The sequence below is a fragment of the Lissotriton helveticus genome, chromosome 12 (assembly GCF_964261635.1).
Source record: "Lissotriton helveticus chromosome 12, aLisHel1.1, whole genome shotgun sequence".
Classification (NCBI taxonomy): Eukaryota; Metazoa; Chordata; class Amphibia; order Caudata; family Salamandridae; genus Lissotriton; species Lissotriton helveticus.
Genome location: NC_136073.1, coordinates 149017024 through 149044080, shown reverse-complemented (window position 1 = coordinate 149044080; position 27057 = coordinate 149017024). Strand labels below are relative to the sequence as shown.

General features: G+C 49.1%; 1 pseudogene; it reads right to left on the bottom strand.

Moving 5' to 3' along the window:
- LOC144797977 (polyunsaturated fatty acid lipoxygenase ALOX15B-like) overlaps positions 1 to 27057 on the bottom strand; it is a 239048-nt pseudogene that overhangs the window by 158583 nt on the left and 53408 nt on the right.

Here is a 27057-nt window from a genome sequence, read left to right as displayed (position 1 = left end):
GCGTAACGGGTGCAACACACTCACTGATCATGGCACACACTGGGCAACACATGCAACTGCAGGGTGTGGGACAGCATGTGCCAAGCAGTTACATATCCCACTCCACTAAGAACCCTCAGCAGACCAGACAGACACACCCTGGACCAGATCACTCGCCTGTCACTGACAACAGCGGATACAACCCTCACTTTGCACATGTGCCACTTGCCAGTGGGGTGTCACAGGTGCCGTGGTAGCTTTGCAAGTCAGGCACACATCACTGCTTACTTGTCACATCAGATGGCTAGAGCTGCTGCATACGCCATGCAGCAGTGGTGCAACACATCATATACACACTCACCCAGATGACAAGGGACATTCACACACATCAATGTCCATGAGGTTGTACACATCATTTGGACAATCTCACCACAGGTCCCCTCAACTCATAAACATCTGTGAGTACAGTCACCTGTCACTCCGGGGGGACCACTGTTCCACCTCAGGAAAATTTGGAATAAAGCCACCAAGGTCTGGCACAGCTGAATGTGTAATTCACTATGCAGTGAATGTCATAGTAAGCACAATGCAAGTGAGGAGTGAACACTCATGAACTACATCATGCTCTGCATGAGAGACACCACCATGTACACCCCCTGGGACTCACTCCAAACCATATTGCATGCCTGTCCCACCAATATACAATGCCTGTCGTGACACTCACACAACAGGTACACAGTCAAAGGTAGTGGAGTCAGCACTCTCCTGCTCCTCTGGTCTCCCATACACCTTGCTGTACTGTGGTAGGAGGGTGTCCAGGAGGGCCTGGTTCTCCTCCTCTGTGAAGACTGGGGCCGTCTCCATAGTACGAACCATGATATGCCAGAAGATGCAGAGGCAGCAGCAGTGTGGTCCACTCCAATGTTGTGCAGGCAAATGCCCTCTCAGGGGTTCATTCTGCCTTAAATCAGTGCTGCTGAGGGTCTTCCAGTTTGAGGAGTGCATAGTGATAGGCCAGATTCGTTCGCATCGTAGGTTTCGTCCAATTCCTTTAAACATACAGCTCTGACAAGAATTTACATCGTTCAAAATTTGAGCTTCAGCTCAACAATCATTTTGCAATATTGCATTTTTATGCCCAACTGACTTTTGCAGGTCACCTGTTGGACACATAACTACTCAAAACTCAGTATCCATCACACCCAGGATGCATTTAGGGCCTACTACTCATCCCCTATGTGTCCCCTAAGTGATTTTGAGACCACACGCAAGTAGGGTGTGTTTCACGTGCTCACGTATGGCACCATTACAATAGTGATACGATGCGCACACACGGCCGGAAAGTAGGGGTACGGTGCGTTTCACACGCTGATGCCAATGCAGATTATGGTGCATTTCACACGCTGATGCTAATGCAGGAGTACGGTGCGTTTCACACGCTGATGTGAATGCAGGGGTATGGTGCGTTTCACACGCTGATTGCAATGCAGGGGTATGGTGCGTTTCACATGTTGATGCGAATGCAGGGGTATGGTGCGTTTCACACGCTGATGCCAATGCAGGGGTATGGTGCGTTTCACATGCTAATGCGAATGCAGGGGTACGGTGTGTTTCACACGCTGATGCCAATGCAGGGGTACGGTGCGTTTCACATGGTGCGTTTCACACGCTGATGCCAATGCAGGGGTACGGTGCATTTCACAAGCGGATGCCAATGCAGGGGTAAGGTGCATTTCACACAGTGCGTTTCACACGCAGATGCAAATGCAGGGGTACAGTGCGTTTCACACGCTGATGTGAATGCAGGGGTACAGTGTGTTTCACACGCTGATGCCAATGCAGGGGTATGGTGCATTTCACACGCTGATGCCAATGCAGGGGTACGGTGCGTTTCACACGCTGATGCCAATGCAGGGGTATGGTGCGTTTCACAAGGTGCATTTCACACGCTGATGCCAATGCAGGGGTATGGTGCGTTTCACACACTGAGGTGAATGCAGTGGTGCGGTGCGTTTCAAACTGTGCATTTCACATGCTGATGCCAATGCAGGGGTATGGTGTGTTTCACATGCTGATGCGAATGCAGGGGTACGTCGCATTTCACACGCTGATGCCAACGCAGGGGTACGGTGCGTTTTACACGGTGCGTTTCACGCGCACATGCGAATGCAGGGGTACGTGCGTTTCACACGGTGCCTTTCACACCCAGATGCAAATTCAGGGGTACGGTTCATTTCACACGCTGATGCCAATGCAGGGGTATGGTGCATTTCACACGCTGATGTGAATGCAGTGGTGCGGTGCGTTTCACACGGTGCATTTCACACGCTGATGCCAATGCAGGGGTATGGTGTGTTTTACATGCTGATGCGAATGCAGGGGTACGGTGCATTTCACACGCTGATGCCAACGCAGGGGTACGGTGTGTTTCACACGGTGCGTTTCACACGCAGATGCGAATGCAGGGGTACGGTGCGTTTCACATGCTGATGTGAATGCAGTGGTGCGGTGCATTTCACACGCTGATGCCAACGCAGGGGTACGGTGCGTTTCACACCTTGCGTTTCACACGCTGATGCCAACGTAGGGGCACAGTGCGTTTCACACGCAGATGCGAATGCAGGGGTACGGTGAGTTTCACACGCTGATGCGAATGCAGGGGTACGGTGCATTTCACACGGTGCGTTTCACACGCTGATGCCAATGCAGGGGTACGGTGCATTTCACAAGCTGATGCCAATGCAGGGGTAAGGTGCATTTCACACAGTGCGTTTCACACGCAGATGTGAATGCAGGGGTACAGTGCATTTCACACGCTGATGCCAATGCAGGGGTATGGTGCGTTTCACACGCTGATGCCAATGCAGGGGTACGGTGCGTTTCACATGCTGATGTCAATGCAGGGGTATGGTGCGTTTCACAAGGTGCATTTCACACGCTGATGCCAATGCAGGGGTACGGTGCATTTCACAAGATGATGCCAATGCAGGGGTAAGGTGCATTTCACACAGTGCGTTTCACACGCAGATGCGAATGCAGGGGTACAGTGCGTTTCACACACTGATGTGAATGCAGGGGTAGAGTGCGTTTCACATGCTGATGCCAATGCAGGGGTATGGTGCATTTCACACGCTGATGCCAATGCAGGGGTACGGTGCATTTCACACGCTGATGCCAATGCAGGGGTACGGTGCATTTCACACGCTGATGCCAATGCAGGGGTACGGTGCATTTCACAAGCTGATGCCAATGCAGGGGTAAGGTGCATTTCACACAGTGCGTTTCACACGCAGATGCGAATGCAGGGGTACAGGGCGTTTCACACGGTGATGTGAATGCAGGGGTACAGTGTGTTTCACACGCTGATGCCAATGCAGGGGTATGGTGCATTTCACACGCTGATGCCAATGCAGGGGTACAGTGCGTTTCACACGCTGATGCCAATGCAGGGGTATGGTGCGTTTCACAAAGTGCATTTCCCACGCTGATGCCAATGCAGGAGTATGGTGTGTTTCACACGATGCATTTTACACGCTGATGCCAATGCATGGGTACGGTGCATTTCACATGCTGATGCCAATGCAGGGGTATGGTGCGTTTCACACGCTGATGTGAATGCAGGGGTACCGTGCGTTTCACACAGTGCATTTCACACACTGATATGAATGCAGGGATACGGTGTGTTTCAAACGGTGCGATTCACACACTGATGCCAATGCAGAGGTACGGTGCATATCACACGGTGTGTTTCACACGCAGATGCGAATGCAGGGGTAAGGTGCGTTTCACACGCTGATGTGAATGCAGTGGTGCGGTGCGTTTCAAACTGTGCATTTCACACGCTGATGCCAACGTAGGGGTACGGAGCGTTTTACACAGTGCGTTTCACACGCAGATGCGAATGCAGGGGTACGTTCGTTTCACATGCTGATGCGAATGCAGGGGTACGGTGTGTTTTACACGGTGCGTTTCACACCCAGATGCGAATGCAGGGGTACGGTGCATTTCACACGCTGATGTGAATGCAGTGGTGCGGTGTGTTTCACACGGTGCGTTTCACACCCAAATGCCAATGCAGGGGTATGGTGCATTTCACACGCTGATGTGAATGCAGTGGTGCGGTGCGTTTCACACGGTGCATTTCACACGCTGATGCCAATGCAGGGGTATGGTGTGTTTTACATGCTGATGCGAATGCAGGGGTACGGTGCATTTCACATGCTGATGCCAACGCAGGGGTACGGTGCGTTTCACACGGTGCATTTCACACGCAGATGCGAATGCAGGAGTACGGTGCGTTACACATGCTGATGTGAATGCAGTGGTGTGGTGCATTTCACACAGTGCATTTCACACGCTGATGCCAACGCAGGGGTACGGTGCGTTTCACACGGTGCGTTTCACACGCAGATGCGAATACAGGGGTACGGTGAGTTTCACACGCTGATGCGAATGCAGGGGTACGGTGCATTTCACACGCTGATGCCAATGCAGGGGTACGGTGCGTTTCACACGCTGATGCAGATACCGGGGTACGGTGCATTTCACATGCTGATGCGAATGCAGTGGTGCGGTGCAATTCACACGGTGCATTTCGCACGCTGATGCCAACGCAGGGGTACGGTGCGTTTCACACGGTGCGTTTCACACGCAGATGCGAAAGCAGGGGTACGGTGCGTTTCACACGCTGATGCGAATGCAGGGGTACGGTGCGTTTCACACGCAGATGCGAATGCAGGGGTACGGTGCATTTCACATGCTGATGCCAATGAAGGGGTACGGTGCGTTTCACACGCTGATGCAAATGCAGGGGTACGGTGCGTTTCACACGCAGATGCCAATGCAGGGGTACGGTGTGTTTCACAAGCTGATGTGAATCCAGGGGTACAGTGCGTTTCACATGGTGTGTTTCACACGCTGATGTGAATGCAGGGGTATGGTGCTTTTAACACGCTCATGTATGGCACCATTACAATAGTGATACGAGGCGCACATACGACAGGGATGTAGGGGTACGGTTCAAAACAAGGATGTCTATCAAGTTCTTGTCATTGCATACTTTCATGTGCAGGCCCTAGGTGTGGCAGCCAGTGATATAGCACAGGGCATCTAATCTTGCTGCACAATCGATGTGTGATGACCTGTGGACACATGTCATGTGTGGTGGGGCACTATGTGGCACACATCAACTTGACACTTGTCCCATGTGTATCATTAGGCAGATTTTGTCATGCACAGCAACACTGGGATGGCACAGTCATCACTACCGGCACCTGTCTCCTGATGCCAGGGACCGGGGCACTTGCTCAGCATGACCATATGTGACTATGTCCGGTGTGTGTCATGTTTAACATTGAGCTTGCTGTTTGTGTTCCGTAAACTGCATCTGCTGTTGGTGCATCTAACATGGGTCTGTGTTGAGATGGGAATGGTATCACATCTACGCACACCATGCCACATGTGCATTCCCACGGCCTTTGGGTCTGATGGCATCAGACATCATTTTTCCCCAGGCATGCATGTCTGCGTCGTGACAATGGCTGTGTTGTTTTGCTGTCACATGCACACCTTAATCACAATGTTTTTGATATGTACATTTGACATTCCATGTGACCTGTGCGTGTGCCTTGCAGTCAGCTGTCTGGATGGGATGACGACCTTCCACTGCCGGTATCGTGACGTGTGTCACTCCAGTGATATCTCGGGCTGTTCACTCAGACCGGCCCAGCAGCTAATTTCAGGGCATGTCATGTTTATTTGTCAGTCAACAGGTGTATCTGGCTTTTTGTAGGAGTGCCAGCAAGCTGGCATATGTGTCCTGGATGTATTGCCCACGCCACACTCCATAGTTACCTGATGTGTAGTAGAAGTTTTACATGTGCTATGTACATTGCCATCGATGTTGGCTTACTGTCAATCTTCATCATTCCCAAATATGTCCTGCAGGGCACCGCCTCTACCAAGGCCATTCCCAGACTTGACTGCCATGAGGGAACGTGCCTGCATCCGACGTTACAGATTCACTCGACAGTTGATTCAGGAGTTGACGAACAAGCTGGCACCACATCTCCAACCGCAGCACAGGTAGCTGACCTCCAAGATGAAGGTGATGGCAGCCCTCCATTTTTTTGCTACAGGTACGTTTCAATTAACCATAGCTGATGTAGGTGGAATGTCACAGACAATGTTCAGCCGCGTCCTGCGTGATGTTTTGGCAGCCATGTTGGAGCACATTGATGAATTCATCAAATTTCCAACTCCTGAAGAGTTGAGAGATGTCAAGGGTGATTTCTATGTCCTGGGGTGGATGCCACATGTCATTGGGTCCATTGATGGGACACATGTGGCTTTGGTGCCACCACAGGCTCAGGAGCAGGCTTACCGCAACCGTAAACATTATCATTCAATAAATGCCCTGGTGGTGTGTCCTGCTAACATGCTGATTTCCCACGTTTGTGCACGTTTTCCAGGATCGGCACACGATGCATTCATCATGAGGCGTAGCAGGGTGCCACAAATTATGCTGCAGCTGCGCAACGACCGGGCATGTCTTGTTGGTGGGTAAACTCTATTTGTCCTGTGTGTTTCAGTGTCTTTTGCTCTGACGGCATCTCCTGACCCACTTATTTACATGATATATCTTTGTAGGTAACTCGGGATATCCCAACATGCCATGGCTAATGACACCTCTGCGCAACCCAAGAACAGCTGTAGATCAGTGGTACAATAATGCACACGAGCAGACCAGGTGAGTGATTGAGAGGGGCGTTTGGCCTCCTGAAGAGCCGATTCTGGTGCCTGGACAAGACCGGCGGATCCTTCCCATATGCACCGGACAGGGTCTGTAAGATCTTCATTGTGTGCTGCATGCTGCACAACATGGCAGTTGAGAAGGCAGTGCTACTCATCCTGGATCCTGAGGAGCAGGAACATCCACCCGTTGAGAATCAAGGGCTTGGTCACGATGAAAGTGATGAGGAGCAGGAGGATGATATCCGGAGTCAGCTCATACGCAACTTCTTCTCAAAATGGTGAGTCACTGGGAATGTGTGAGCAAGCTTGTAGCATTGTGTGGCATGTGTTGCAATCTGTGTGTCCAGCTGACTGTATGCAAAGTAACTTTGATGTGTGTTCTGATATGTCACGCAAGTGCTGATGTCATGCCACACAGTAATGCGCAATGACTTAGCTTGAAATTTGCATGGGTCCTACATTGTTCCTGTTTCGTACATGCCCATGTCTTTTGCAAGGATTTTTACAGGTGGCCTCTTGTGTGTCTGTCATTCCCAGGCTGCTGTGCCTGTTGTCTGTTCGTATTATTTAACAACAAGGGGTGGTGATGGACAGAGTTTCTGAATTAAGCAGAATACTCTCACCCAGTCAAGAGATCAGGGCTAGATCCAACACCGTTTTTTAGCTCACTGCACCATCCCAGTTCAGAACCTGGCTATATGCAAATTAGTCTGTTCCTGTCCCAGTGCATGATGGGAACAGGGCAAACCAAACTACCAAACCAATTCTTACACTGGGAAGGAAACAAGCTTCCGGGGACCGGTTTCTGCCATTTCAGGCGTCGTCGGCCCGGCTTGCTTGAATCCTGATGGTGCAATGAGCAAGGGACTCACATCTGAGTATACCCTTCCACGCTTAGGGTGGACAAAATATTTAACAACAAGGGGTGGTGATGGACAGAGTTTCTGAATTAAGCAGAATACTCTCACCCAGTCAAGAGATCAGGGCTAGATCCAACACCGTTTTTTAGCTCACTGCACCATCCCAGTTCAGAACCTGGCTATATGCAAATTAGTCTGTTTCTGTCCCAGTGCATGATGGGAACAGGGCAAACCAAACTACCAAGCCAATTCTTATACTGGGAAGGAAACAAGCTTCCGGGGACCGGTTTCTGGCATTTCAGCCGTCTTCGGCCCGGTGTGGCAGGGTATACTCAGACATGAGTCCCTTGCTCACTGCTCCATCAGGATTCAAGCAAGCCGGGCCGACGAGGCTGAAATGCCAGAAACCGGTCCCCGGTAGCTTGTATCCTTTCTGGTGAAGAATTGGCTTGGTAGTTTGGTCGGCCCTGTTTCCATGATGCACTGGGCCAGGGACAGACTCATTTGCATATAGCCAGGTTCTGAGCTGGGATGGGGCAGTGAGCTAAATAACGGTGATGGATCAAGCCCTGATCTTTGGACTGGGTAAGAGTGGTCTGCTTAATTCAGACACTCTGTTCATCACCACCCCCCTTTTCTGAATTGTTGTCTGTTCGTGTCATCTTAGTCCTCCTGCTATTTCTCATGATGATTGCAACGTGGGCTGAATAAGCTCTCCATGCATGGACATGTGTAAATGTCAGTTCGGGTAAGAGATCCAAACAGGCTGTTTTGGGTTGGTATGGTTTGGGAATGTTTGGGAACTGTTTCTGTGCATGTTGTAGTACCAGCCATACATGTCTCATCACCATGGATCAAATTACATGTTGCACCACTCCCATGACAGGATAGTCACCCTTCTTGACAGTCATCTGTAGTGGAGTGTGGACTCTGGTGAAGGCATCAATGTTTCTAAATCTTGCCCCTGACACATTGCGGATGCCACGGGTTGACATTGTGTGGGACACCACAACCATAGGCTCTATGGGGAATTGCAGCCTCGCTGTGTGCATCAGGATGTGTTTGGCTCATCCACTTCATCTTGTGTGCCAGTACATTTTGGTTTCCAACAACCATGTTGTGAAGATGTGGGCCAGCATATGTCCCACATGTTCAGTCTTGTGAGTCTGTTCGTATGGATGCATTGCCTTTTGTGCCAGTATGTTATGTCACTGTGATGTTACTTCCTCAGGGCCGGTGAAGAACACTGCTTTGCAGGCCTTCTCGGTAAGTTGATGTTAAATTTCTATTCCCATGATGCCAAGAACGTTGCGCTAGTGATGTCACAACATTGTGCTGTAACAAATATAAACGCTTTTGTGGCACCAGTCGGGTGCCGTTAATCCCAGGATTCTCTTGTGGCGTGCTGTATATCCTGGTCACGGTAGGGGTGCTTTTGTGCCATCGTTCCACATTACTCTCTGTTGAGTTCTGGCCCAGCAGCTTGTTCTGTTTGGCATTTCAAAGCCCAGTTGGACGTGCCGATACCTGGCTCTTGCGGGGCTACCTTGTGTTTACCTAATTCCCTCCCTCATTGGATGAGCTTCTTAAGGCTCTTGTGGTGGATGTGTAAATTCCCTTCTTGACTGTCACTGATTCGCAGGGGTAAATACGGATTGTTGGCTTTGTGTGAGTTGCACTGCAGCGCCTTTGAATTTCTGTTTATTGGACCTTATTCATACAAGGTCAGCTGACAGCACAAGCTAACCTCATCTTTTAACCTTTTAAAATGCACTTATTTGTTTGAGCTTTATTTCTTGCACTCTCGCCGAATTTGTAATACTGTTGGTGCTGATTTGAGGGACTCATACTCTGTTACCATACTTTGGGACCAACCTTCCTCCTTTGTTGGGCACAAGGGGCGGCAGATTGTGACTTATCAGCGGGGCTTTTACTGAATGTCTTAGGGCCTCCAGCGTATGCTCCCCGGTCAACCACAGCGTTTGCTGATTGAGTGGAGGGAGCGCCACGCTAAAGTTTCACCCACTTCCGGTGGGACAGTCTCGGCCGCCATCTTTTTGTAAGAGACGGTCTAGTCTGTAGTTCCACCCATCAAAAATGGTGGGCCGGCCGCGAAAGCGCAGCGGACGTCCGCAGCGGCGCGCCAAAGGCAAGCCCGTCTGCGCCCGTCCGCGCTCATGACGCGATCAGCGCCAGCCACCCTGCCTGTTCAGAACCAGGTAGGAGGTATTCAGCTAGACAACTACTAGATATATATCCCAAAACCAAGTGCGCTCAGTCCTTGGATGTGGACATAATCAGGGGTCCACTGACATGCCTTAAATGTAAGACCCAGCTTTCCTTTTAGGCTAAGGAGAAGGGAGTAGAGAAAGTCAAGGGAGATGGCCTTCAGAGCCTCATTAAGGGCAGTTTGATAAACACCCGCTCTTTAGGCCTTCATGCCCTAGAGGTCAGGGAGATGATTATGGACAACGACCTGGATTTCTTGGGTATAACGGAATCCTGGCTAAAAGAAGATTCAAACCCGGACATTGCAGTCGCTTTGCTGCCAGATTTCACAATATGGAGGGTGGACAGGAAAAATGGGAGAGGGGGAGGGATAGCAATACTCCATAAGAAGACTTTACCCTGGAAAGTTATTTCACTCCCAGGTATCAGTGGAGCCGAACAAATGGGCTTCAGCTGTAACATTACACACACCTTCTCCTTTTCAGGGGTAATGGTGTACCGCCCTCCAGACAGCTGCAAGGCTTTCTTGGATTCCCTTGGTGATGCGCTCAGTGAGGCTATGCTAAGGTATGTCAACTTTACGCTCCTTGGTGACGTTAACCTTCACCTGGAACTTAGCGACAGCCCAGGGGTTTCACCCTTTGTGGAGACGATACAGCTGCCGGGCATGGAACAATTGGTCCAGGGCCCAACCCATAGGGCAGGGCATACGCTGGATGTAGTTTGCTCCAACCTCAGCACGCTCCAGATAGGAAAGCCATCCCCACAGATCTGGTCCGACCACAGTTTGATTCCACTATACATCCCGGTCCCAGGGAAGGGGCATAGAGAAGGGAAGTTAGTAACAGGTCCCCCTAGGAAAGAGTGGCAGCGTCTGCTTACAAACAATGCGCTGCATACAGTGGCGCAAGATAAGGTTCCTACTTTCACAGGTGTTCCAGGTGAGGACTCCAGCAGGTTCCATGACTGGATGTTGTCAATAGGCGAGGAATTGTTTCCAGCTTGTCGCCCAACTGGTTCAAGTAAAAGAAAACCCCATAGAGACCCCTGGTTCTCGAAAGAACTAGAAGAACTCCACCTGCAATCCAAGCAGTTGGAACACAGATGGAGAAGGAGTTATGAGGAACCCGACTGCCTGATTTTCAAAAATTTAGGAAAAAATATCATGCAGCCATTAAATTAGCAAAAAAGTCTTACTTTTATGCTCAAATCGCCAGGGCAAATCACAATCAAAAAGAAATTTTTACAATCGTAAAATCATTCACCGACCCCAAGGGGGTACATGCTGAAATTTCCCCCTCTTAAAAGTTATGCGAAGACATCGCAACTTACTTTGAAGAAAAAATTAAGGCCATTCAAAAGAACTTTGTGACCCTCGACCACCTGGGCCCTTTCGACGCACAGGGAACCCTGAATGGGGAGGGTAGTGCAGACCTCCAAGCTTTTGAACTGGCCACTCTCTCCCAGACTAAGGAAGCAATCCTGACCTGGCTCCCCTTTGGACGCTTGTCCACCATTGCTCTTACATCATATAGTTGACATCGTTGGCCCGGTAATAAATGATATTGTTAATTCCTCCCTAGCCACAGGGACAGTCTCAGACGAATGGAAATTCGCCTAAGTAAAACCTTTAAAGAAGAAATCAAACGTTGACTCATCAGATCTTACAAATTATAGACCCATATCCCTGTTACCCATCTTGGGTAAAATTACAGAAAAAATAGTTTACAAGGAGCTCTCTAATTACCTAGAGGCGACACAGGCTTTTCATCCCCACCAATCTGGTTTCCGACCAAAATACTCTACTGAGTCGGCATTACTTGAAATATCAGATACCATTAAATTCATCCTGGATGAAGGCAAGAGGGCAGTGCTGATCCTCTTAGACCTGTGAGCAGCGTTTGACTTGATCTCACATAAAATCCTGCTTAACAGATTAAGATCGTGTGGCATATCAGATCAGGCCTTGGCATGGATTACATCTTTTTTGACAAACAGGACTCAATCAATCGTGCTGGGACCATTCATGTCACCTGCACAAGTTATCACCACAGGGGTGCCGCAGGGGGCTTCATTGAGTCCTCTGCTGTTTAATGTATATATGGCCCCTCTTGTCACTCTGATCTCTAATTATGGAATTTAGATCACGTCATACGCTGACGATACCCAACTGATCCTTTCCCTGGATAAGACCTCTACTAATGTAGAGGCAAAATTTAAAGCCTGTCTGACGGCTGGGTTGCAATGGATGAAGGAAAACCATCTTTGTTGCAAAACCAGCAAGACAGAAATTTTACCGATAGGGAAAGATAATGCCTTCTGTCCAAAGGATTGGTGGCCAGACGAAACCACAACAAAGCAATCAACGGTAGAAATGGCCAAAAACCTAGGCGTGTGGTTTGACTCTGCCCTTTTCTTCAAGCCCCACGTCTTGAAACTGACCGGGACCTGTTTTGGGCTCATAAAAACCTTGAGATTTTTTTTTAATTTGATTCCCCTAGTAGCCAAAAAAACGGTAGCAGTGGCCCCATATCATCCAGACTGGATTACTGAAATAGTCTCCTTGCAGGAACTAACAATTTTATCCTGAGGAGACTTCAAGTAGTCCAGAATGTGGCGGCCAGACTGGTTTTAGGATTACCACGCAGGGCGTCGGCCTCGGCTGCACTGGAGACCCTTCACTGGCTCCCAGTCTGTAAAAGGGTCCTGTTCAAACTCCTATTGACAACTTTTAGAGCCCATTGTCACCTAGGCGCAGGATATCTTTCAGCAAGATTTAGGCCTTATATCAAACAAGAACGCTAAGGTCAACCACGGCCAACCTGCTCAGTGTTCCAACATTTCGGCTAGCTACCAGAGGCGGAAGATCAGCAACCGTTTTGGAGCTAAAGCCTGGAACAGCATCCCCAATGAGCTCAGAACCATGGAACATGAGGGGCAGTTCAGAAAACAGATAAAGACGTGGATCTTTGGTCTACCACTGGCTTGTTGCCAAAAGCTTATTTAGACTCTTGTCACCCACCGACCTGTTGTTTATAGCGCCAAGAGACTCCGTTAGGAGTGGCAGTTAGCGCTTTATAAATTCCCTTTTCATTTCATTCATTCACTGTGATTTTCAGGATTACCGCATGGCTTTAATTGCCTTGAAGCAGCCTGCAGAGTGTTATACTCCCTTTATATCGTTGCAATACTCTGCTACCTTTTATGTGTCTTCTGTCAACCCTGTGCTAGTTGCACAGTCTTTGCAATAGGATCATAATATTGGCCAGTTCTTTATCAACTCGTACAACATAATCTTTGGTGTGTTATGGTGTTTCATCACCTTTCCATGTGCTCTGAATCCATGTGGATTGTTCATCTCTGTTTTCACAGCAGGGGCTTGTAGAGCTCGTCCTGAAGTAAGCTTAAATTTCCCAGTTACGTGGCAGTTAAGACTTTTTTGGGTATATTGATAACTGCTGGATAAATACATGTAAAAGTATGGAACAGCCTTCTTTGTAAGTGTGTAGTAATGTCCTTGTTCGATCCTCATATCTAGTAGCACTTTCATTACTGTGATCCCAACTACGATACAGTGGCTGCTGTTTTCTTTTACAGGTGTAACTGTTACAGTGTAGGTCCTGAGGTATTCTGTGATTCTGTGACAAGAAGTGTTGAATCCTTATGCTTGTTTACATTTGTTTCAGATCTCACTCCCTGCTGTTTCCTTCCTTTCCTTCCCTCGCATGATCACCCTTTTGAGTTTGTCATTTCTACTCTGACCAATGGGCTATCGGGAGATGGACCACTTCGAGCATCGCACGTTGCTGAGGATTCAAGGACCTGACAGTCCCAGGCAGTCCTGTGCACATTGTTTCACCAGCAGTACAGGTAAACTCATTGCATGACTGTTATTTTCTTCAGAGCAATGGCACTGGCCATTGACATTGGCTAAAGCAGCATGGCCTCAACACATACTTGATCCGTTTGTGTAGAAAATGTGTTCAACACAGTACAATGTGCCTCATCACTGTCACCGCAGATCTCTTGCCACTTTGCATGCATCATCTATCATAATTGACAAAGATTGTGCATATGGGACTATGGCAACATGCATGCAGTTTATCATGGCTAATGATCCCTATTGTGCATGAAGTACATGGTTGTGTATGTATTTGTGCAGGTTGCTACCCACAACGGCAGGCAACACCTGCTGACGCTGTGTGTCCTGTGCGCAGTTTGGCCTTTTGGTGCCTGATCCTGTGCCCGTCATTTTCGGAGATTGTTCATCCATTTTATTTCAGTGACCCATGAGTAACCCGACACTCCTTCCTTTCCATACACCTGTTAAATTTTGCCTTTCTAACCTTCTTGTCTTTGTGTGCTAGTTTTTGCATGGTGTCTCACTCCTTCCACCGTCAGATGTTCACTCATTCCTGCTGCTGTCTCCCCTGCAGCACCGCACCACCGAGTGCCCTGATTCTGCAACCCACACGCCCCCCAGATGCTCCTCCCTCCCTCCACCCATTCTTAATGCAGGCAGCAGCTTGTCTGTGCTACTGTTGCACCAATGCCGTGCCAAAGGCAGGACCGTCAGCACCTGCAACGTGCACAGTGCAAGACCCTCTGGTCCTTGCATGACCCACGTAATACAACAGACTCATGCTCCAGCCACCCTCCAAACAATGAACACAAGACAATCACCCACCTGTTATCAAGCAACCCCTAAGCGCACACACGACAGCTTCGCATGCTGTGTGTGCAACTCCTATTGCCAACACTGCGCTGCCCCAACTAACAGACCATGTCCGTACAACCAGGTCATGTGCCTCCTACTGCACACCCACTCCATCCACCAGCACGCCATTGGACTCTGTTACCTCATCAACACAACAGCCCCACACATCGCCTTCATTACAGTAACCTGGTTGAACGCATCCTCAGCACACTACTTCAACATTGCCATTACAGACGGATACGAGATCACCTGCAGGGACCGCACCAACAATCTAGGACGATGAATTGCAATTCATTCTGAAGTACACCCTCAGAGTCACATACAACACCAAGGACACACTCAGCATTGTCAAGCATCTGCACTTCAGGTTTCACACCAACCCCCTGACCACCCTCTGTCTAACTATCATCTACAGATCTCCAGGCCTACACCCACAATTCCGCAAAGCCATCTACAATAATAATAATAGGCATTTATTGAGCGCACAGCTACCCCAACGGGGTGTCCCGGTGCTGTAGTGGGCAGAAAATGAGGCGGCACACAGAGCAGCAACCAATCAAGCCGGCTAAATAGCCAGGTCTTAAGGGCTTTGCAAAACTCACATTCAGACTGAATCAGACACAGCGGAAGAGGTAGCTTAGTCCAACACTGGGTGGTTCCTACCTGAAAGGTTTAACCTCCTGATTTAGGTTTTGCGAACCGAGGAGTAATGAGCAAGCGCTGCTCATTGGACCGTAGAGAACGTGATTGACAATAGGGACGGAGTCTCCTCCTAAGGTAGACCGCACCACGGCCTTGTCCCGCCCTGAAGGCGAGTGTCAGCACCTTGAAATCTATTTATTTAGCCATGGGCAGCCAATGGAGTAGTCGAAGATTAGGGGAGATATGTTGGCAAAGTGAGACTCCACATACCAGGTGGGCAGCCGCATTTTGGACCGTCTGCAGTATACGGAGCAAGCCTAATGAGCCATTCGCGTAGTGTAAATGGGAGGTAATCAGTGTGTGAACCACCGTTTTCCGGGTTGCATTGGGCAGATAGTTAAGAAATCTCCTGATGATTTTAATCTTGCCAAAATAAGTGGCAGCCACCGCTTGTACCTGTGTGGCAAGACACAGCTGGTTGTCCCATCTAACTCCCAGATTCCTGACTGAGTCCATGGGTGCCGGAGCAATGCCCAGTTCCTATGGCCACCACAGATTGTAAGAGAGGGGAGAAGGTTGGTTAAAAAAGAAGGATCTCGGTCTTATCTGGATTAAGTTTCAAGAAATTGCGGTCCATCCAGGCTGCAATATTCTTGAGACAATTTTTCATTGGGTCAAACGTCGCGGCAGACACAGCAATAGAGGTGAATAGAAGTTGAGTATCATCAGCATATGAAATGATTTTGACTTCAGACATGGCAATCGATTCAGCCAGCGGGGTTAAGTAAATATTAAAAAGCAGAGGGCTCAGAGCAGCGCCCTGCGGCATGCCCCACTTCAGTGGTTTGACTGGGTAGATGAACGGATAGGTCCAGACCTGCTGTGTCCGGTCAGACAGAAAGGACGATATCCAGTTCAGCACTGAGCCCCCCACGCAGATGGTCTTAAGGCGGTTCAGGCCGTTCAGAAGAATGGGATGGGCGACGGTGTCAAATGCTGCAGACAAGTCTAACAGCACCAACACCGCCTTGGAATGTCCGTCGACCGCCCAGCGTATAGAGTCTGCCATTTCAATGAGGGCCTACTCCGTACTATAGCCGGGACGGACGCTGGATTGAGAATCGTGAAGGAGGCTATTATCTTTAACAAAGGCCATCAGTTGCTGACAGATACATTTCTCTAAAATCTTGGCAGGAGCTGGTAAAAGAGAGATAGGTCTATAATTGCACGGAGATTCCGGATCTGTGTTGGCTTTCTTTAAGATGGGCAGGAGGAACATGTGTTTACACGCATCCGGATAAGAGCCCAATCTGAGGGAAAGGTTACAGATGGCGTTTAAATGGGGATTAAGAATTTCAGCAAGGATGTTGTATTGCTTGGCGGGCAAGGGGTCACTAGGGGAACCGGACTTACACTTCTGCAATTCGAGAAGAGTGGCTTCCTCAGAAATTGTGGCAAAATCTGAGAGCAAAGAGCTGGGAACCGGCTTTACTGAATGGTCCTCAGACATTGGACAACTACATCAGCATGCAGGCCCTCACCTACACAGACTACATGGGGCAGGGGGACAGCAACTTCTGGCTGGAGGACAACCACACCACCATCCTTCATTGGTACATCAACATTTGCATCCAGTTGTCCGACAAGCAACACACTGCACCACACTCCGCTACAGATCCACCAAAGATGCTTGACCTAAGTCAACACAGACGAGCTGTGTGGCACCCTCGCCCAGGACACTCCAACCAATGCCACCGCCACACTCTGCAACCGCACACACTGGATCAGTGACTGATCCAACACTCTTGCCACATTGGCGGACTTTCCTGTGAAGCACAACAACAGTTAAGCCACCTGGGACAAGGCAGACCTACTAGACTCATACAGGTCTAGCCGGACTCTTGTGCAAACCTTGCAAAACAAACAACCATCAGTTACCTTTAAGCTCTGACATCCGCAACACACAGACATCACCATATCATCAGCACAGACAAGAGGACATCCTTCAGGTATGGCCTAGGCACCAACACACAAAACATGAAGGACCCCATCGGCATTGTGAGTGAACTATCTAACCCCAGCTCTCCATCCAAAAGACATCCCACCCTTGCAAGGCCAAGGGGATCCCTTGCAACATTCTACCACTGCAAGCTCGTGGACGTACACGACAGCCTCGCCACACAGAGGCAGACAGCGCTATTATCCACAGGACATTCCCCCCTCAGGTCCTGGACTCCCGTCAGCAGCAAAGACACTACCCGGCTCATGTAGACCATCCACTCCGGCTCTCCATCAGGACCCTTCACACACAATCTCTCAATCACACCATACACCATCCTTGAAGCCCACCTCCGGCACGTCATGAATGTCTCCTTTGAGTATGCCACTTTCCATGGGAGCTGGAGGCATGCAGAGACCCAGGCCCTTCTTTAACAATGGACGGCAGTACCGCAGGATCTCCTGGAACATCACCCTGCTTCCCTACCCAACAAATGGCATCATGAAGACAGTCAACGAGCAACTGACCATCTCCCTCCAAACAAACATCTCCAGGCAACCCGCCCCAGTCCATCTTCCACAGTAATCACCCCACTGCAATAGCCCTCATTGCCACCACCAATGACATCTTGGACCCTGCTCAACAATGGTGAGACCACCACCCTCACCCCATCGACCTCTCAACGGCATTCCACACCATGTGCTACCACACTGTCAGATCACACATCTCCAACACTGGGATCCACAGGAAAGCCCAGGATGAAATTGCCAAGTACCTCACCAGCAAGGCCCAGGGAGTCCGCCTCCCCCTTCAGCACGTAGTACACTGGGGTCATCGGGCCCATGCCCCAGGGCTCATCTCTCAGCGTTACAATATACAATGTCTCCATGACCCCCATTTCCACCATCACATGTACACGCAACCTCATCACCATGTCCTATGCCATTGACACCCAGCTGCTCCTCACCCTCACCAAAGACCCAGCCACTCCCAGATCCAACCTTCAAGAAGACATGAGGTGCATTGACAAATGGATGAACATCAGCCACCTGAGACTGGACTTGGACAAGACTGAGCTCATCATCTGAGGAATGTCCCCTTACGGCTGGGACAACTACTTGTGTCACACCGGCCTGGGCAGCGTACAAGCACACAGTGGCCACGCACGCAAGCAGGTGTTCATCGTACACTCCTCGCTCATAATAACCATGCAACTCAAAAACCATCTCTACCTCATGCTGTAACTCCCTCTGCCTGCTGCAAATGATCTTCAGATAGATCCACTCCTAGTCAAGACAGACAGTCACCCAGGTCCACGACACCAGCCGGCTCAACTACGGCAACGCCCTCTATGCAGGAAAAACAGCCAGACTCCAGGAGGACTTGTGCATATCCAGGGTGCATCCGAACACCTCATCCTCAACATCCCCTGCCACTGCCACATGACCGTCCACCTGAGATACCTACAATATGCTCCCTGTCAACTGCAGGATCACCTTCAGACTCCTCAGCCACACTCAGGAGGCACTCCACAACCCCAGCCCCAAAGACAAACATGGACGTCTCCCATCCAACACCCCATTGCCCCAACTCCGTCCAGCCAACCTTGCCCTGGCCACCATTCATCACATCCACAGTACAACTGCATGCGAGAGATAGTTCTCCCACGTCGCCATACAGACCTGGGCCTCCCTCCCTGGCCACCTCCACATGACCCATGACCTCTACACCTTCATAAAAGTCTTCCAAAGCTGTCTATCTGAGCAACGGCAAGCCCATCACGGGTGAGCATTGCACTCCATGTATGTATTTGATGATACATTGTGACCTATGTGTGTCCACGACCGTACTCAAATCCCAGTATATGGATGGCTTGAGTTTGTTCCACACTCTGGCATACTTTGACATAACCCCACACGTATGTTGTTGACTCATGGTAAATGTCTGCAACATCAATTTCACTTCTGTTTGTTTTGTTTATTTATCTGTCTTGTGTGGAAAACGTGAGTATGTGATAGGTGCTGAACAAAATTCCGGGAATCCAAAGTTCACAGAGGGAGATGTGATGCCTTGCAGTTTGAGTCAAAAGAGTCCAGACCACAGTGCTTGGCATCATTGTTCAGACTGTAACCAGCAAACCCATGTGGGAGAGTAGGACAGTCAATGAGGTGATGCTGTTGCACACAAAGTCAAGATGCCAGACCAGGTGACCTGGGAGATGCGCATGGCCCACTGCCTCTCACTGTCTTTTCCGTGGACGACCCACCTTCCTTTGGGGACCCTCAGATGCAGGCCTTGACGATGCATGGGGCGCTCCGTCGGACGATTCCTCCTCCTCCTCCATCCCTGTGCCTGTTGTCGGTCTTTGCCTAGATGTTCCTTGCCTGGTGACACAGGGAAGGTGCTCCATGTTGTCTGCGATCCGACAGAGTGAATGGCTTATGTCCTTCTGCACCGCCAATAGCTCAGCCAGTCTTGCCTCCATCCCTCCTTGGTGTTCTTGTTGACTGGCGTGTTGCTCGGCCTGCAGATTTTTGATCTCTGTGAGGGTCCCCACTACCTGGCTGAACTCCCTGGTGTCCCACCGGTATGCCTCCATGATGTTGCGCAGTTCAGACATACCGGGCCCTGCAGCTGGCTGGTCAGGTTCTCACCTCCGCCTGGTGCCACTCCTGCCCACACGAGCCTGCCCTGCTGTTGTGGGCACATCAGGTCGACGGGACCCCTGAGGGATGTCAGTGGTGGTGTTGTCTGCCATCTCCTGGGTGCCCGGCGAACCTTGTCCCTCATTGTCAGACTGGCTCAGTTTTTGAGTGTGGGCAGGGCTCCAAGATGTCTGCTGGGATGTGGCAGGAATAGTGGTTGTGGTTGGCGCAGGTGTTCCTGATCCAGCTGCTGCACGGGTTTTGGCACCTGAGGTGCCAGGTTGGTCGGGGTCATCCGTGGAGTGGTGAGAGGCATCGCTGTCAGTGGGATCAGGGTCCTGCATAGCCTGGGACTGTGATTCATCTCCCCCATTATTGGGGGTAGATTCCGCACGTTGCCCTGTGGGTGTGAGAGACAGACAATGTTAATGCCATTTAATGGAACATCCATTTTCATACACATTGTTTTTGGCACTGTTCTACCTGGTAGTTGTCTATGCTTTGGATTGTTCTCAATGTTCACTTGTGGATGGGGATGTTGTGGGCTCAGATTGATCTGTGCTCAGGAGTCATTAACATGTGGGGGCATATTTACAATGACTGGCACAGCCTTGCATATCAGCAGGGATTCGCCAGTCATTGTGCACCACAGCTATGCCAGCATGGATGTGACACTTTTACAACGCGGAGCACCATCTGTGCCGTAGAAGTGGCACATTGCTGGAGTTGTGTTGCGGGCGGAACGCAGCTCCAGCAATGCTCTGTGGGGCCCTATCTGCACAATGCTGCGTCAATCCTTATGCCTGCTTCAAGCATGCACAGGGTTTTGACGCAACATGTGCTTAAAAGTGACTGAGTGAGATCTTGAAGATTTCACTCAGCCACTTTGGGAGGTGTTGCTGTGCAGTGACGCCCACCCACCCCCTGCACAAGTATACTTCCGGCGCAGGGATTTAGAACATGACACATCTCCCAGATGCATCACCTTGTATGTACCCAGCACCATGGCGCCACTTTTGTGCGGCTGCTGCGTCACAAAGGTGACGCAGCGGTGTTGTGAAAGAAGCGCAATTGGCTTGTGAATCTGCACCGTGCATTTTTTGGTTGGATGCTTCAGCTGATCTGTATTGGTTTTGTTGTGTTACATGATGAATGTGACAGAGGGGCACTCCATTGCCTGTCCCACAAGGCTATGTTTGTGTAAGGGGTGTGTGTGACAGGCCGTGCTGGTAATTGGAGTCTGATTTGAAACGGGGCCTCCTTCGTGGTGTGGCTGTCCCCCCTTGGAGCATGCTGACATGACAATGGTTGTGAATTCCTGTCCAAGATATCTGATCTTGTTGTCCTGGTGTATGTGTTTGCACTGGTCAGAGGAGGGCCTTGTGCTGCCTACACCAGGACCCAGTATCAGCTATCTTGTCAGTATATTCCCACTCCCTGTGTATTGAGCATGGTGCATGGGTGTGTACCTGGGCCATATGGGATGAGGGAAATTGGGCATGGGCGTCCACAGAAATGTATTTGGTGGTGGGCAAATTTTTTGCTTCATCACCCTCCACCTTGCACCCTTCTCCCCACTGCTTTGCACCCTTCTCCCCTCTGCCTTGCACCCTTCTGGCCCTCTACTTTGCACCCTTCTGGCCCTCTGCCGTGCTCCCTTATCCCCACTGCCTTGCACCCTTCTCCCCTCTGCCTTGCACCCTTCTGGCCCTCTGCCTTGCACCCTTATCCCCACTGCCTTGCACCCTTCTCCCCTCTGCCTTGCACCCTTCTGGCCCTCTGCCTTGCACCCTTATCCCCACTGCTTGGCACCCTTCTCCCCCTCCCCCTTACAAACTTCTCCCCACTGCCTTGCCCCCTACTCCCCTCTGCCTTGCACACTTCTTGGGAACCCCCTTGCACCCTTCCCACCCAATGGAGGGTGCTGCCACCTGGAACAATGGCACAATTTCAAAAGCATGATGGACTAGGGCCGGCCCTGACTGGGCCCACACCAGACACACTGGCGATCCAGGGGGGGCAAAAGCCCCCCTTGCCCTCCCTGCAGACTCCAATGCAATTGGGTCTGATTTGGAGTCCCACAATGCATTTTGTGACACCCACCCTCCCAGCATACCGGACATCCATTCTTGGGTCTGTGCTTCCTGTAGCAAGGAACATAGCATGGCCTTGGTTTGTCAATGGGGCATACACATGTTAGTGTCACTAGCGTTGTTTTTGCCTGTAGTTGTGGGCAGCGGGCGCCTATGGGTTGTTGTGGGCATTTTTTGTACTTGTGGTGTGGATGCCATTATTCCCATGGTACATGAGTTGTTTGTGTACTCACCAGGCTCCACAACTCCTTCAATGCCATATACTCCCACCGGTGGTAGCAGGGCCATCACCTTCTCCTCCCAGGGCTAGTACTGTACTGGCCTGCGGGGACCACCACCTCCAGTGTGCTGGCTCTATGCGTACTCTTTGTCCATCTTCCGCTTGATCATCCTCTGCAGATCGTACCGCCTGGCACTCCTTCCTTGTGCTTCTGATGGGTGCAACAGCATTCACCCTATTGACTATCCTCTCCCACAGGCGGGTTTTCTCAGCTATGCTGGTCCATCTGACCAATGCGCCAAACAGCTGTGGCTCGACTCTGATGACTTCATCTACAAGGATCTCCATCTTCTCCTTTGTGAACTTTGGATTCTTCTGTGCAGACATGGTGTGGGGTGACGGTGTGTATGGATGTGGGTGTGTGGGTCTGAATGTGGATGGGGGTGTGTGGGTCTGAATGTGATTAGGGGCAGTGGTGGTGTTGTCTGCCACCTCCTGGGTGCCCGGCGAACCTTGTCCCTCATTGTCAGACTGGCTCAGTTTTTGAGTGTGGGCAGGGCTCCAAGATGTCTGCTGGGATGTGGCAGGAATAGTGGTTGTGGTTGGCGCAGGTGTTCCTGATCCAGCTGCTGCACGGGTAGGTGCCAGGTTGGTTTGGGTCATCCGTGGAGTGGTGAGAGGCATCGCTGTCAGTGGGATCAGGGTCCTGCATAGCCTGGGACTGTGATTCATCTCCCCCATTATTGGGGGTAGATTCCGCACGTTGCCCTGTGGGTGTGAGAGACAGACAATGTTAATGCCATTTAATGGAACATCCATTTTCATACACATTGTTTTTGGCACTGTTCCACCTGGTAGTTGTCTATGCTTTGGATTGTTCTCAATGTTCACATGTGGATGGGGATGTTGTGGGCTCAGATTGATCTGTGCTCAGGAGTCATTGACATGTGGGGGCATATTTACAATGACTGGCACAGCCTTGCATATCAGCAGGGATTCGCCAGTCATTGTGCACCACAGCTATGCCAGCATGGATGTGACACTTACTACGCGATTCGGAAGGATTTGTACGATTCGTACGAAAACGGCTACGTATACGAATCATCGTACGGATTTCTTTCCCGAATCGGAAATCGACCCCCAAATGTTAAACCATCCAAAAAGTGGGGTACAGATACAGGAAGCGTGTGAGTTCTCAGAAAAAGAGCTGCTCAAATTAAAAGAATATCCACTCATATGGGCTGAGTCCACTATGGGAAACTTGTACACCAAAGATGACAAGCAAGAACCATTAGAACAATCAAGAAGTGTCTAGCTGCGATCTCATAGGAACCATTTGATGAGGGTTTTTTGGACAATGAGTAGATTGATCTGGTCATAACAATTGAGGAGTAGGTCAGCATACTCATAGGATAAGGCCTTTAAATCAAGTACAAGATAAGCAAGAGGGTTTTCCTGAAAATATATTTTTCTACTTGAAGGCAGACACCATTGATTACATTTTGAAAACCTGTTTTCCATTTGTGGTTAATGGTGTATAGAAGTGTAAATGAAGCCCATGTTTTTGTCTAGAGAAAAGAAAGAGGAACAAAGAGCCTGAGAGGTGAAAAGGACAGAGGCCACCTACAAAATGGGAAAGAAGAAGAGGATAAGAAATTGGCCTCTCATCAGGAAACCAATGTTCACCTTACAAAGAAAGTACATCGGCCATATATACTGGACGATACTACGAGGCGGAGCATGAATGAGATAGGTATGAGTGCTGAAATGGGCTCTGAGGAAAAGATATTTGCACAGCATAATAGTATTCTGTTATAGTCGGTTACACAGATCATTGTGGACACAGGCAAAAAAACAACTAGTGGTTAAAAATGCAAGTGCCTGGAAGAGTGTTTGATGTAGAGTGAGGTTACTGAGTTGTCTTCATTTCTTTGTTTATTCAATCAGTTCAAATCCATGTCTTTTTCCTGAGGAAAGACTTTTATAGAACTGTGCATAGTTAAAATTCAAAACAGATAACGTCTAGCTCCATAGTACCAAATATCCCCGTCGTCAGAAATGCAAACCTTTGTGACAGTAAAGAGATGTGTTGCTTCTAGCTAATATGAACACTATTAGTCAAAATCGTTCAAGGAAATGCTGACACATTCTCGCAGAATGCTGTTCACTTATATTTATTCACATTCTGAATAAATTAACTAATGTCTTGAAATTTCAAAGTTTTAGACAGGCCGGATGGCTCAAAGACAACATCTTACCTGGATTGCTAGGGGTATTATCTCACCCTGGGGGGAGTGGTAGAGAAGACACAAGGGAGCAACCATGTACTGCTGACGACCATTCAATATATTTGCAGGAACTCCTTCCAATATCTTAAAATCTGCAATGAAGATCTTTCCTCTCTGCAAACAGAGGGAACATTACAGGTGAGCTTGGCATCAGAAGAAAACATACCATCAACAAGCGCATACAGAATTGCAAGGTAGCATGGTGGCGCAACTGGAGAAGATATCATATCTGATCACTTTCACACTCATGACAACATTCTTGTCAAGATACAATTAAAAATGAAATTATAAGACATCACTGAAAAACATTCAATAGTGTCTGTACTTAAAAAGTACATATTTTTTCTAATTTAGAGTGCTTTATAAATGGGCACTGTATGTAAATGTAAATGTGGGTTACTTGTAAAGCGCACTGTTACTCTACCCGAGTGTCCTGGCGCTGTAGACCGCTGGGGAACCCGTCCTGGTTTTCCCTGTGAGATGCTCCCTTTCTGGGTATCTCCAGGGTGAAACCAGGCATCCCCGGCGTCTGTGGGGGGCCGTTGTAGAGATGAGGCAAGCTTAATGCCCAGAGTTACCGAGTGTGTTCCCTGGTTAGAGTAGGCACTGAGGCGAGAATTATCAAGTCCGTTGACCCTGGTCCAAGACCAGGTATACAAACACATCTAGTAAAAATATACCTTCTGAATTTCAAGCAACGTATTCCACTAAAATAACCTGATTTAAGAAGAGGACTGTATAGAAATCTGCAAAGAACATGCAGCTTTCTCATCTCCATATTTGGCATTACATCTCCCCTATTTAGTGATACAATTGCTAAAGTTACCTTAAGTCTCAGACAAGATCTGAGGTTCAATTGGTGGTGCAGCATGCATTCTAAGAGCTTCCAAAGGGTGGAATGTGTTCAGAAGAAGAAGGTGCACTTATTGTACTGCAAAGGGCTGGGCATCCTCTTGGGCTAGACTGCACCAGCATTTAAGCAGTTGTGGACACCCAAAGTTCTGCTCTTTTAATTGCATAGAGAATCAAAATTGAAGGGCAGTGGTTGGAATATAAAGCCCTGCATCAGAGGAAACATCTCAAGTTTGTGGGTTCTTCATGTGTCTAGTTGACAACAGGAATGAAATGGCAGGGGGAGGGTAAACAAACCCGTTCCCAAGACTGTGGTCTGTCCAGAGATTATTACGAGAGTTTCCAATTCAAGATGAAGGTGTCTTTTTCTGTGGTGTCAGTTTCTGTTTAAATCTGATATAAATGATGCATTGACAAGTAATGGAGCCATTGTAAGGCATTGATTCCCTTCTTTTACATTGCGTTTCTCACCCACTTGCTACTATTGTTGTCTCTGATTTTTGCTCTTTCACAGTCAGATTTCCTATTGGATTTCCTACTGAAAGTCTTTGCTTGGTTCTTTTTCACTGTCCAGATTGTTAGGTTTGAAAAACCCATTCTTAAAATATACTTATTCCGTGCCATAGTAGGTTAGCAGTGTGCGGCTAAATGACATTTCATTTGCATTCACGCTATGAAACCCACTGAGTTAACCTTGTAAAGCGCAGGCCTCAGTTAGCAAGTGGGACTCCATTTTGTATTTCCCCATTAGGCTGTGCCTGAACTAGGCCTCATTATTTGTATTGCTTGCCAGATCAGAACACTGTATTCAGCTATTATTTCCTCCCCTGCTCAAGGTTGGATTCTGACTTAGTAATGAATAGGCCTTTCTGCCCTGGCATTTCTATCCTCGTGTGTAACTTTGCTCCCACATTAGGAGACGCTGAGGCTCAGAATAGTAACCTTGAATTGTAGATATTATGTACCCATCTGGCAGGTGGTAGCTCACCCCTCTGTGCCTTCTTTGTTAACTTTCCACTGTGGGCGTGGCTGGAGGTTCTTGGGAAGAATCATATTGTGTTACCGGCTGTTTGGGGGCCAGTACCTCAGCAGACATCTTTTGTCGCAGGTCAGACTTGGACTCCTCTGCAGAGTATTGCTAATAAACTAACATTTTGTATTCTCTACTGTCTGACCGACTCTACATTACTTGGGAAGGCATAGCAGGTGGTTGTAAAAAACCCGGATGGCCCCTAAGGGCCACTTACTTCAAGATGAGAGTGAGAGTTTGGTGCCTTGCTTACCTACTTCTGTACAAACTTACATCTTCTGGCAAGAGCACCACTTGAGACATGTTGGATGTACTAATGAGTGCAGGGTGGCACACTGGCTACTGAGAGGACTCACACTTTCCTCAGGCATTCATGATTGAAATTTGACAGACCTTCACAGAGTTGTATGTGTGTCAAGCCTGTGTCTCAATATTAAAAGTAATCTCAGGTCTGGGTAAACAATTCACAACCTGACATGTTACCCAAGTTGTCCTGTTCGCTCAGAGTATCTCACACATGGGGGCACACTTAGAAGAACACAGATGGCTTTTACTACTGAGATCTGGGTTTGACACACATACAAGAATCTGTTCACAACCTTCCATCACATATTTTCTTGGCTTAAAAAAGCACTAATGTTCACCATTGAGAGCACACAACAGATCTACCTGATTTACCATTGTGGCAGTGGGCCCCTGAGGCCATCTGAGGCACTTGCTGCATGCATTATTGCAGTAGACATAATGTTC